The 12,154-nt window shown below is 40.3% G+C and overlaps 1 long non-coding RNA gene across 1 annotated transcript; it reads right to left on the bottom strand.

The window, feature by feature from the left end:
* Nucleotides 1–325: 325 nt before the first annotated feature.
* Nucleotides 326–11,059, bottom strand: LOC142363033 (uncharacterized). The gene is made up of 3 exons (XR_012765438.1): nt 10,994–11,059; nt 6,798–6,922; nt 326–551 (listed from the first exon to the last, which is right to left on the bottom strand). It is a non-coding gene; the product is annotated as an uncharacterized LOC142363033 (long non-coding RNA).
* Between the last annotated feature and the right edge of the window lie 1,095 nt (nt 11,060–12,154).

Raw genomic sequence — 12,154 nt, 5'->3', positions numbered from 1 at the left:
GTAAAGCAGCCACCGCTTGATGTGCAGAAGCACAGCTGTCAGTCTCAGAAGACATTCATGGAGATGACTTTTTTCCTTTGAAAGAAAACATTTTCATGTTTCAGTCTGGAATAGGAACACAGCACAGTATTTTTACTGTATTTTACAGTCCTTTACCCACAGCTATCATTTATGTCCCCATTCTTCTGACACTGCTACCTATACTGGGGCTAAGGTTTGGGTCACTGGTCAATGGTCTCCTTGTATTTGAAAACAGAGACTGGGAAGTGATGGAGTAGCAATGACTGGTGTCCTGTTGCCATCGGTTACTCATGGTTATGACCTACCTGTTCTAGGAGGTACTGCAGGATCAATGAGTTGTGTCAGACTGATGCAGGTAGGGAAGGCAGTGATAGCAGAGGCAAAGGTGGGATAAATTGACTCCGATTCATGATTCTGTCCTGGGCACGGTCCCTCTGTGGTTTGAGAAAATTGTTGCCCTTCACTGTGGCAAAAGGAAAAAACTTCAACCTAGTCTTCTATTTTCTCACAGTAAGGGAGGCAAGACATGCCTGTAATACAGAGATTTTGTTGTTCATTTTTACAAGTCATATTCCAGTCACAAACAAAGCCAGAGTTTTCTGATGAAAATTAAGTCCTATGAATAGCTTTGTCCAATTATTAAAAAAAAAATTCCTTGAAAATTTTGCTTACAGACATGAAAGGGAAATTTGACTTCCAGAACATCAAATTTGGGGGGAATAATGAATTCCTTTTTCAAAGTGAAATGTCACCAAAGTTTTCAGCAGAGGCTATCACAGCAAGTTCAGCAATTTATTCAATATTCTAGAAACTGCCAAGGCAGAATTGATGATAACATGACCAAGTTTGCAATTCAATTTTTTTCTGTTCTTTTCATTTTTTAATTAAATCTTGATAGTCATAGGACAGGACTACTTTTCTGTATCGCAAGTGAACAAATGAAATTCAGATGCTCCTTTACCCTTTTTCTTCTCCTGGTTGCTCACAGGATTTATTACAGAGGAAACACATGTGCTGCATTTGATGAGAAGAGGAAATATCTAGTACAAAGTGTCTCCTGTGAAATGGTGGTAAGTGATATTATTCCCTTTCTCATCTGACATCTAGCCAATTAGCAGCAAAAGATTGCAGGTGCCGATCAATTAGGTCCCATAACCTGCTTAAAGTTAAAAGGAATTTTAAAAAAGAATGCAAAGGGAAGTGCTGATTTTCTCTACAGCAATGAAGTGATCATGCCATTAGCTACAGTAACTGCAGAACATATACTCTAAAGCTGGTCAAAAATAAGTTGAAGCAGTTTTGACAGAAAAACACCCCTAGCTTTCTGCAAAAACTCTTATTTGAAAAACTTCCATGTGAAATGCTCAACTTTCTTTAAGTTAATTTGGAAACAAAATATTTCAACATGCAACAGAAGTTTTGTTACTTGTTAAAATACTGCATTGCATTCCAGAAGCATCTTTCCAACAGCTTCACTTTTTAAGTCTGTGAAAATCTTCAAAATTGTCTGCTACAAATTTATGATTTTTCTATTGGAATACTCACAAAAAAAAATTCAAGAAGGCTATTCAAAAGTGTTGTAGGGTCATTAAATCACTTTTACAAAAGTGAATCATATAAATATAGTAATTAGATCACTGAAGACTGTTAATACGCACACTACATTGTGTTACATCAAAGTTAATCTTTGCACTGACACCTGACTTGCTGCAATGTCTGTAGAACCAAAATTATAAAAGAATGAACACCATATTGTGCTCCTAATTGTTGTGCTAAGCTTTAATACAAGATGGGGTCAGAGACACAAGGAGCTTAATTGATTTTATTCCAGGAAACAAAGACAGCATGCAAAGAATCTGCTGCTATGATATCAGTGGGAACAGTCATTAAAAGCTTATTAGTGGGAGAGGTCCAGGCAATAAGACACAAACACAGAACATTAAAGGAAATAAAGTTTGCCCAACAAGAGCAGTACTGTTTTATTTTCCTCACTGAAGTTTCTTTTATACTATAATATGATTAAGATAATTACCACACTGTAAATGTGAAACTTAAGAGCCTATTCAGCAGGCAAAGATAGGAGTTTAATGACTGCAATGAAGTAACAACGTCTAAGAAAAAGACAGGCCTGGGACACAACTGAACTCTGGGAAAGTTTGGTTCTATAGTCTGCACTACGGACCTGAGTTGGAAAACTCTTCCTTAATTCTGCGTGCAGATAGGCATGCGCATCCTTTTGGTAACTGCAACATAAACCCATTAAGTTATTGGACCATGCCTACTCTCCCCGAGCATGGAGGAATGATGACACTCCTCCTCTCACACCAGGTTAAGTTGCAATTCGAGGCTACAGAGGAACAGGGAACTTTGAGCTAGCAGCATGAAGGAAGTCTCTGACACTCCCTAACAGAGAGGAAATTGAGAAACCTGCGAGATGTTTAATGATATTTTTATTAACACATCAAATGAAGGAAATAATTTACCTTCCACCTAATAAGCAAAATAAAGACACAAGAGTATCACAGAGAAGATCATCTCGCAATGTGGCTCCAGCAGCACAGCTGTAGGAATTTTTTGTAGTTAACACTGATGAATGCATAGACTCAGGAGAGGGCCATGGTCTGTCTTCCAAAAATCCAGGGCAACTAAAATGGCCCTGAAATACAGCCTGTTTTCTAGAGTCCCATTCATGATGCTAGAAGTATATTTGAAATTTATATTTTAACAATAATGAGCATTTTATGTCTTAGAATAATATCAATGCTATGATCCAGAAGACCTGTTGGAAAGACAGTAGCTTAGCATCATCATGCTCAGGAAAAAGCATCAAAAATCACACCCAGATACAGGAGACACAGAGCAGTCTTCCCCCCCAGGTCACATGCAGAGACTAACTCAGTGAAATTAAGCCCTGCTTGGCAGTTTATGGAAGGGATTATGAACATTGATTATAAACTCATCTGATCAAACCATTGCGGCTAAGAGGTTATATCAATTTACAAAGATGTATTATGTCATGTATCATAATTGTGCTTGACTGCAAGCCTTCCCATCCCTGCTTCCCCCACCATGGAACTAAGACCACAAGCTGGAGCTTATTTGTAAGCTTGAAGTGTTCCAAAATATATCCAAGGAGGAAAATCATCTTGTGGTCTTTCCTATGGGACTTCAGCCTGGTATTCCCACATACCACTTCCTGTTCTCTCCTCCCCACACTAGCTGCCAAGCACAGCAGTTAAAAAAAGAAAGGTTTCAACCCTGGTCATGTGGGCTTTTAAAGAGTGCATAGTGCCTCACTTCTTCCTGAGTTGCTGCCTGGGTTTCTCCTCGAGTTGCTGAAGAGTTTAGTCTCTGAAGGCAACTTGCAAGCAGTCCTTCCTCCCTAGGTTCTGAAAAGCACAAGCTGCTGAGCAATTTCTGCCTCTCAAACCCCCCCAAAATTAAAGCCAGCCACCATCCACAGCCATCAAAAACACCTTTAAATGAGGCTTACTCTGTTAATCACCTTTTACTTCTCATTCTGTGACCGGAGGGACCCTGTAACTCCCAGGGATGTCCAGCCCTTCATCCCCCATCTCTGCCAGCTCAGCCTTGGTTATAAAATGGCTGAAGTTGTGACTGTCCATCTCCGTCATAGCTTCCCTGCCCACATAGTGTGTGGGACCAGCTGACCTTGGGGAGTCCAGACTCACTGCTGATGACGGTGGCTAGAAGAGGCCTTGACTCTTGAACACAGGAACTGGGAATATTCAGATTACACCCCTTCCCACCCCCCATGTATTGTGGGAGCAAGGTTTGGGCAAAGCCAAAAGTTTTTAAAGTCCCGCCTTATAATTTTGTGCAGCATCTTATAGATACTATTCAAAATCTTTTCTCCTACACTAAATGCCTGGCACAATCCTTAGGAGACAAATGATGAATGTTTACTGCCTTTGGACAATAAATACAAATAAGAGTCTAAACAGACACAGCAATTCTGCGTAAGAGTCTGCAGAAAGTTTAAGACAAAGTAGTTTATCAACATGTTTAGTGTGAAAAGGGAAATGTATTTATTATTTATCAGCAATGTGACTCTTCATATTTACCCATTTTTAATTTTGGATAGTACTTCTTCTTGCCATGATTGTTACTGTGGGTTTTAACGAGAGGGTTTGTTTCCTATGCTGAATAGTGGGATACGGTCTCTTAGAGAAACCACAAGTTTATTCTCGTTAAACAGTCAGACAAGAAAGGAAGTTAGCATTTCCGAAAGAGGTAATATCTTTCTGATGACCAAGTATTAAGAGCAGACAAGTGGTATTTCAGTCAGGCAATTTGAAGCTAGTGCCTAAAATTAATAATATATCAGCAGAGTCAGTGCCTGTGGTGAGGTTACTGGAGGTCTTTGTTTAAAAAACTCTTATTGTTTAATATATCCTTCAGGGTAAAGCAATGTGCCAGGAATTCATAAGCCCTATTGCTGCTGCTTTCTCTTTTCAAGTGGCCTCCTTTCAAGACAGGCTGTGGCGGCAGAGGGGGAACAATAATAGATGGCAGAATCCCTGAGGAATATGGGTTTCACAGAACAAGCAGATGAGAAGGGGCTTGCATGCTCCCAGCTCTGGGAGGCCTGATATCAAGAGAATAGGGCTTTTTCATTAAAATAAAAAAGCAGCGAATTATTAGGATCCCAGCAGATAGCGAAGTTATTCACTGAAGGAAGACTAGACAGCAGAATAAAAACGTTGACTGAATGATTGGCAGAGTGGAACGGGAAGCATGAAAGAGCAAGAGCCCAAACATGAGTAAAGTAACCGACCTGTGTCTGCACTGCCGTGTCCTTGCCCATTCCTGTCCTTGTTGAGCTCTTAAGGGGTGAGGAAGTGATGGCATGGGGAAGATCACAGCGTGAAGATGTACTCAAATGAACAACTTGGTGAAAGTCAAATAAATTTCAGCTGCAAAAATAAACAAAACTGGAGAGGGGAGAGGCTATGGTCTGCTTAATGCACTAGGATTCAAGACACTGGGGTTCAGTTCTGTGTTTTGCTGTGAATTTTTCCTGTAGTAATAAGAAACTGAAGGTCCTTGAGATGTGGTAAGAGGGGAGAATTCCCTCATTTCTGGTGGCGGTAAGGAATAAATTTCCACTCAGCTGAAAGGACTAAGACCTTTTAAAACCTGCAGTGGGCCCTATATGGGCATTTCCCAATGGAGGTTCAGGAAATATCCAAGAATGGCAATAAATAACATTGTTTGTAATTGAGAAGTAGATTAAGGCACAAAGTTGTTAAGAAACTTGAAGTCATACACAGATTCATATCCAAAGTCATGAACAGATCCAAAAATACAAATCCTGTACTCCTGGATAAAATAAGACTGTTAAAAGCAGAGTTTCAAAAAAATCCAGACACAAACGAGAAGGACAGAAATTACCTCTTTTATACCAGAGGCCTGTATTGTATAGTCCAAAAAAAAACTCCATTCCAGACTTCTAGTATTTAGATTGAAGAGGAAACTTTGAAGACAATAGATGGAAGAACTGGTTTCCAGAAAAGCAGGATGGTGGAACTGTCTCTGTAGAAATTGCATGTCATATTGCAAGTGAAAATAAGAGCAGCCTCTTGTGTGTATGTCTGCCTTTGTGAGCCTGTCATTCATCCACCTCTTGATATTTGTGTTCAAAAAGCTTGTACTCTGGACACATCTGCTCTCCAACAGTAAGAAAACACCTTGGTTTTGGTCAGCTATAATTTTCTTTTCAAAATACACCTTATAATATCTAGTGAGAGATGGTGCTTCACCAATCCAGTAATATTATCAACTTACTACTTCAGCAACTGAGAAGTGAGAGCCAAAATTTGCCTGAACAAAAAAAAGAAATTGTCTGACATTTCTTAGACGTAATAGTCTGTGAAATTTTTGTATAAGCTGAAATTTTCTAGAGAAGCTTAAATTGCAAGTAAATTGATATGAGAAAAAAACCCCAGTATTTTCCTCTTTTAGTGCAGGAACAAAGGACGGGTGAATGGGTGGGGTAGAGGAGCACAAGGTTTTTATTGTTTGCTATATAGCACTGCAAATGTGGGGGAGAAGGTGAGCAAAGAAGAGAAGAGAGGCCAAAGCAAAGACCTAGCAGAATAACACCCAAAGTTGCAACTCAGAGAGCAGAAGGAAGTGAACTAAATGATTCTGTTTGGAGAGAAATCCAGTGTCCAGACACAGACCACACTGGTATCCACACTGTGTTGTATCTGCTTCTATGACAAACCATCAGCATAATTTCTGACCCAAACAAATTACCAAAGTGATTATTGCCCCACCAGTCTTCTGTGGGAAGAAAGAATTGTGCCCATGACAGAGGCAGGATGCAGTTGTCTGCACTGGCCGTGCTGAATCACATCAGATCTTTCAGCGAGTCCAGTAAAGAATTAAATCCAAGTGTAACATGCTGGCCTTACTAAAATCAACAGAAAAACTTGAATCTGTTCAGTGAATTCAGGTTTTATCTAGTTCTTCTGCTCCCCATCCCACATCTTAATATATTTTCCTACCTAGAATATTTTATCTGTTCTGCACAGTGAGAAAAGCCTGATTTGGCAAGATCTTAACTCTGCTATTTCCAGTCTCAACTTAAATCTGGTATCAGATTGATATCTGCCTGATATAAAATAGAAACTTGAAAGGCAAATGTTCCCCATTTTGACTTATGATTTGATCAGATCTTGTTCACCTGCTGTTGCTGCTGTTAAGTAAAGGAGACCAAATGATGATACTCCTGCTCCTATGCAAATTACCTTATTCCAAAAGTGGTTCCATGGAGATTATACACAGCTCTTCATGGACTGAGGTGCTGTTTGCAGGAGATGAAAGAATCACAGTCCAAATCGGTGTAAGCGGAGTTAGATAATAATGTTCTCACCTAAAATAAAATAGATAGCATTTTACCTCAATGAGGTCTGCTTAGGGAGCGTAAAGACACACATCGCAGTTTATTATGTAGCCATCTATGTCTCTGCATATATACAGACTTATGTGCCCAGACGCTCTTGCAGATATAAAGATAATCAGCAGAGAGATATGGTGGAGCAAGTGTTTCCAGAAAGAAAAAAATATTCAAAAATAATACTCCAGGAGAAAAAAATCCTGCACCTTTGTGAATGGTATTGCAATAACATGACCATGATCTCTGTGGTCATGATGCTAATCTCTGTCTATAATGTGAATAACAGGTTTTTTTTCTCTTCTTCAAAAAAAGCCACAGCCAAACAGAAATGTATTTTTAGTAAACGGTATTGAAGAAAATTGGGCCAAATCTCTATGCGAATGATGAAATCTGATTCTCTCCACTCGTTAAAGAAAACTACTGTTGAAAACTTATGTATGATTTTTATTTCAAAAGCTTCTGAAGTATTTCACCCACCAAAATGATACCATACTTTTGAAATATGGTTACCTTGAAAGCAGAAGCCGACAGTGGAAACAGAAGAAATACTATGAAACTGTGATCAAATGCAAAACTTGTGTTGTTTCAAAAGCATTCCCAATAGGCCACGTAACTCTTTCCATACAAAATACCAACAGTTTGTCAAAAATATTTACCAGTAGAAGCAAGTGTCTACTGTTATAAACAAAACAAAACACAAGACATTTTAAAACTTACAAATAGTGAGAAAGTAAAGTACATCTGAATAAAAAGAACATGGGACCTTAAGTAAGAAGCTCCTAAACTCTCCTCCTGGCATCGACACTGACTTTTTACACGGCCATAAGCACTTCATCAGACCTAGCAGTGTATACCCACCCCAGCCACCCCAGGGACAGGATGCCTGTTTAGGAAGATTCTGATGCCTTTACTGAGTGTAACATGTTACTCAACTAATTTTATTGACTCATGAAACACAGTGAATTACCTGGTAAGCAACAGTATCAGGATCTGACTGTGAGCCATTGTGATCCAAAACTTATGGTGGAAAGATTTTAAGACACTGTATTAAGCCTTATGTTGAACCGATTTTTTGAAGATATAAAGCCCTATGTAAATTCTAAATAGAGTCATTATTTAGTGTTTTCATTTTTAAAAATAACCTATTGATAGAAAAATTTAGAGACAAATAGCTGTGGTTCCAAACCAATGAAAACCAGGTGTGACCCCAGTGCTAAAGCACAAAGAAAATCCAGATAAGCGAATCTACAGAACTTGCAGATAGCTGGATTCACGATTTACACTGGAAAGTTAATTGAACAGGTAAGCCACCTTCCAGGAGAAACAGATTAAGCAATGAATTCAAGCATCATGAATCTAAAATTATGCACTTAAAATTGCTTCATATCTTGTTTCTGCATTTCACTGTGTTGGATCATTAGTTTTTATTAAAATACGACAATGCTGTTGAGTATGCTACTAACTAGCTTTTACCAGAGAAAGAAATAGAGACTAAAGACCATAAACTTATCCTGCTGAATGTGATCTGGCCGTAAATACAGCTATATATCCCGATGGCCTGACTTGACTTCATATTCTACGTAGCTGGAGAAGAGGGAGCAAGAAATCACATCCAAGAAACCTCAGAAAAATTTGAAACAGTTCTCTGGATGCAGCAAGAAGGAAACTGAAAAGGCAAGTGTAGGAAATCCCTTGATTTGGGGAGAGGAAGGGTAAGAGGACATTTTTGATACCGCATTGCTTTTTTTTATCATAAGGATAGGTTCAGTTTTAATTAGAAAGTCTGATTGGGAAAAATGCTTATGCCATCAACAAATACCTCTTTCATTTTGCTCGTACTCAGAACATTAACAGGTGGTTAACTAACTCATTATTTCATGCAGGCTTTTTACCTACCTTTGTTTCTGAAGGCAGAAAAAAAGTTCTTTATTGTTACATGTTTTTTGGTAATACAGCAGCTGCTGTTTATGCTAATTCTTGCTTACTTGCAAATAGACCTATGTTTATTTTGTGCCACACCAGCTGCCAACAAAGACATTTGAAGAATAATTTCCATACTCAAAGGAAAGGCTTTGCTCACTCTTCCCATTGCTCATTCCCTTCTTCTGCATTTCAGACCCAACCTGTGTTCAACTGGCAAAGTGTCTAAGGTAAATTAAGAGATGGATTGAAGTTGAAATGGCTGATGGTACCATGGCTATCCATCGATTACCCTGAGTATATGCACGGGCCACTCTGAACTCCTACAGCCTCTATCGCGATCCTGAACTTGCTCTCCAAAACGCTGCTAAGGACACCGTGACGGTCGCGTTCTTGAGTGGGAATGTCCAACTGTGCAAGATCACTGACTTGTCAGCTTTGGGACTTACCTGATCTGAGATGAATCACTCTATACAGCCTAACTGTCAAAACTTTGCAAGTACTTCCTCACCACACAGAGCGTGGCACTGTAGTTGGATGAGGCTCAGAGAGCTACAGAGAGAGGCAGCAGACTTGAGACCTAGCTGATTTTATCACCAACAAACTGCTCCTATAAACAACTTCTTTTCTTAATCACCTGTATTTTCTTAATAAATTCACCTTGGTGGAACCGAGACTCAAAGTGTGATTCGTGACTTTTTCCGTCTCCTAAATCTTAGACCGTTTACCAACTCAGCTTTCCCTAGGCTGAGGCCGCAGCACTGTTTTTCCAACACATACGGAATTGTTTGCAATTTTTTGAGATTTGAAGTTGATAGTCCCTTATACCTTAAGACAGTGCATTACTACATATTAACATTTAGTACATTTACTACTAAGATCAGCAGAACCCCTGAGGACAATGCACATGAAAATCAGTGATTCAGGGACTCTTAGTCCTGACAGACTGAGCTCTTTTATCCCCTATATCTTCTGCAAAAACCCTGCTTCTCCCAAAGAAGCACACGCACATGAGCAGCTATTGAGCAAAACGAAGAAGTATTGCTTTATTGCTTGTACCTCACCAGCCAAGGCGTGGAGAGCAGACGTTGTTGCCAGCTCCCACTCAATGCGCACTCGCGCTGGGTGCCTGGGCGCTGGCAGCGGGGTGCGGGGAAAGCGCCTGGGAGAAAGGGCCCAGCGTTGCACTGTGTGAGGGAAAAGGGTGAGGAACAGCTCCGAGCAGCCAGGCCGGGCAGGGGGAGGAGGAGGGATGGGGCAGAGTCCACTGCAGCCCTGAGGGAGAGGCGGCGGGGGAGCAAGGGAAGGGTGTGAGGGGGAAGGAGTGGCGGAGAAGAGCTGTTAGGGACTGAACACAACCCCCTGTTTCCCATGATTTTTAAGTGATTTCCCTGCTTTAGTGTTGAGCCACATGATTTTTCATTTTTCTCCTCTGTCCTGTTGAGCAGGGGGAGTGAGCAGCTGGGTGGGCACCTGGCAGCCAGCCAGGGTCAACCCACCACAACACCCAAAATGTGGATGCACCATTTTTTGTTTATGATTGCAGTACAAACTTGCAATCATACAAGTGAATTTTTTTCTCAATTTTCTGTAATGACTTTGCAAGCACACCTTTCCACATCTTTCACCCTTCAGCGCAGTCCTTCCCATGCTGTGGGTACGTATGTTCTCCTGTGATTCAGAGATTCCACCTGTCGAGTACACGCCAGCTCCATGTTGTAACCATTGTGATATTTTATACACCATCCATTGCCACGATATCTGTGTGCCTCCTACAGACTTACCAGTGCATCCTCACAACGCTTCTGTCTGGCACAATGAGATTAAACAACTTATCCTAGGTCAGACTGAAAGTCTGTTGCAAACCAGGAGCTCAGCTGAGAGCATTTAAGTCTGAGTTGGTTACAACAATTACCATATAATCTTAAATTGTTTTATTATGAGCTGTAGCAGGCCAGAAAACTTCTGGGGATGACAGCTATTTCATTGTTTTGGAACAGATTCATAGCAACTATTTGTAGCCAAATGACATAAGAGTATGTTGTCACCACCACGTCTCCTTCAGGAATAGCTGCCTGAAATCAGCATTCACTTATTGCCAAGTCTTTGCTGGCCATGGATACTCACATTTATAAATCTAAGCAGGCAGAAGAACATGCCAGTACAAGTTGGTGATTTCTTCTTTTTCTGCCACAATTACTCCCCAGCCAGCAGACATGAAGAGCATCACTGAGTCTATTCTCACTCAGTGCACCCCATATGTTCCTGAGGACTCAATCTAAAACAAAGCCAACAGAAATACAGGGTTATACTACTATGATGTATTTTATCCTGTGTTGGCTGTCTAAAAGTCAGTTATGCAGGTTCAGTTAGAAGAAATGTTCCCCTAAAAGGCAAGTAATCCAGTTACAAGTAGTTATTTAACAATAGGGAGTTTGATTCATCCTTCACTTTTGTCTGTATTCAGAGAGGTAACAAAGATTTTTCTATGCTTTGTTTTAAGAGTAAGCCACATTTATAGTGACATTTTACGTGTACATACAGACCTCTGAAGAAAGTGCAGTATGAATGTTATAAAACGTTACTACAGAAATCAAAACCATAATATTTGTGTATATACAGTGTTCATCAGTTGAAGGAACTGGTCCCAGATAGTTCTTCTCTTAAAAGCTGCTATTAGCTAAAACATTTATATTAGGTATGTTTTACTCAGTGAAAGAGATGTTGCTAAAAGGGAAAGGATCTATGCCCATTCCATGTGTCTCCACTGCACCCAGGAGTATGCTGGGGAAAAACACAGGAGTGCGTCTTTGTAACCATGGCTTTGTATGTTGCTTGCGTCTTCAACTGGTTAAGGAGAAAGGAAGGAGGAAAAAGCAGATATGAAAAGCAGATATGAATAGGGGATGTGCAGCAGTAGAAATAATCCTGACACATGGAAATTTGTGTGCAAGCTGTCTTCTGTCTTTTACTCAATCAGGGCTTATTTCCAAAGCTGATTCCTGGAAGGGAAAAGTGTGGGTAAATTAGTACAGAGCGAACTGCTGGAGTGGGAAGAAGGTACAAGATATGATCCCAGCTGGACAGACTTATGATAAACCCCTATTTCAGAGCTCTGGTGTGCTTTGAACTGCACGGCTTTCACTAGGCAGGAGACTCCACGGGCTGGTGCTTCTTCAGATCCTGCAGCTACGAGCTGGTCTCGCTGCTTCCAGGCCAGCAGCTGGCAGATACTCTTTGAAGCCACCAGAAGTATGTCAAGAATTACAGGCTTCTAGCACATACATA

Source organism: Opisthocomus hoazin, chromosome 13 (genome assembly GCF_030867145.1).
Source record: "Opisthocomus hoazin isolate bOpiHoa1 chromosome 13, bOpiHoa1.hap1, whole genome shotgun sequence".
In the NCBI taxonomy this organism is placed as follows: Eukaryota; Metazoa; Chordata; class Aves; order Opisthocomiformes; family Opisthocomidae; genus Opisthocomus; species Opisthocomus hoazin.
The sequence above is the reverse complement of the archived record's forward strand: the minus strand, read 5'-3'. Positions and strand labels throughout refer to the sequence as shown.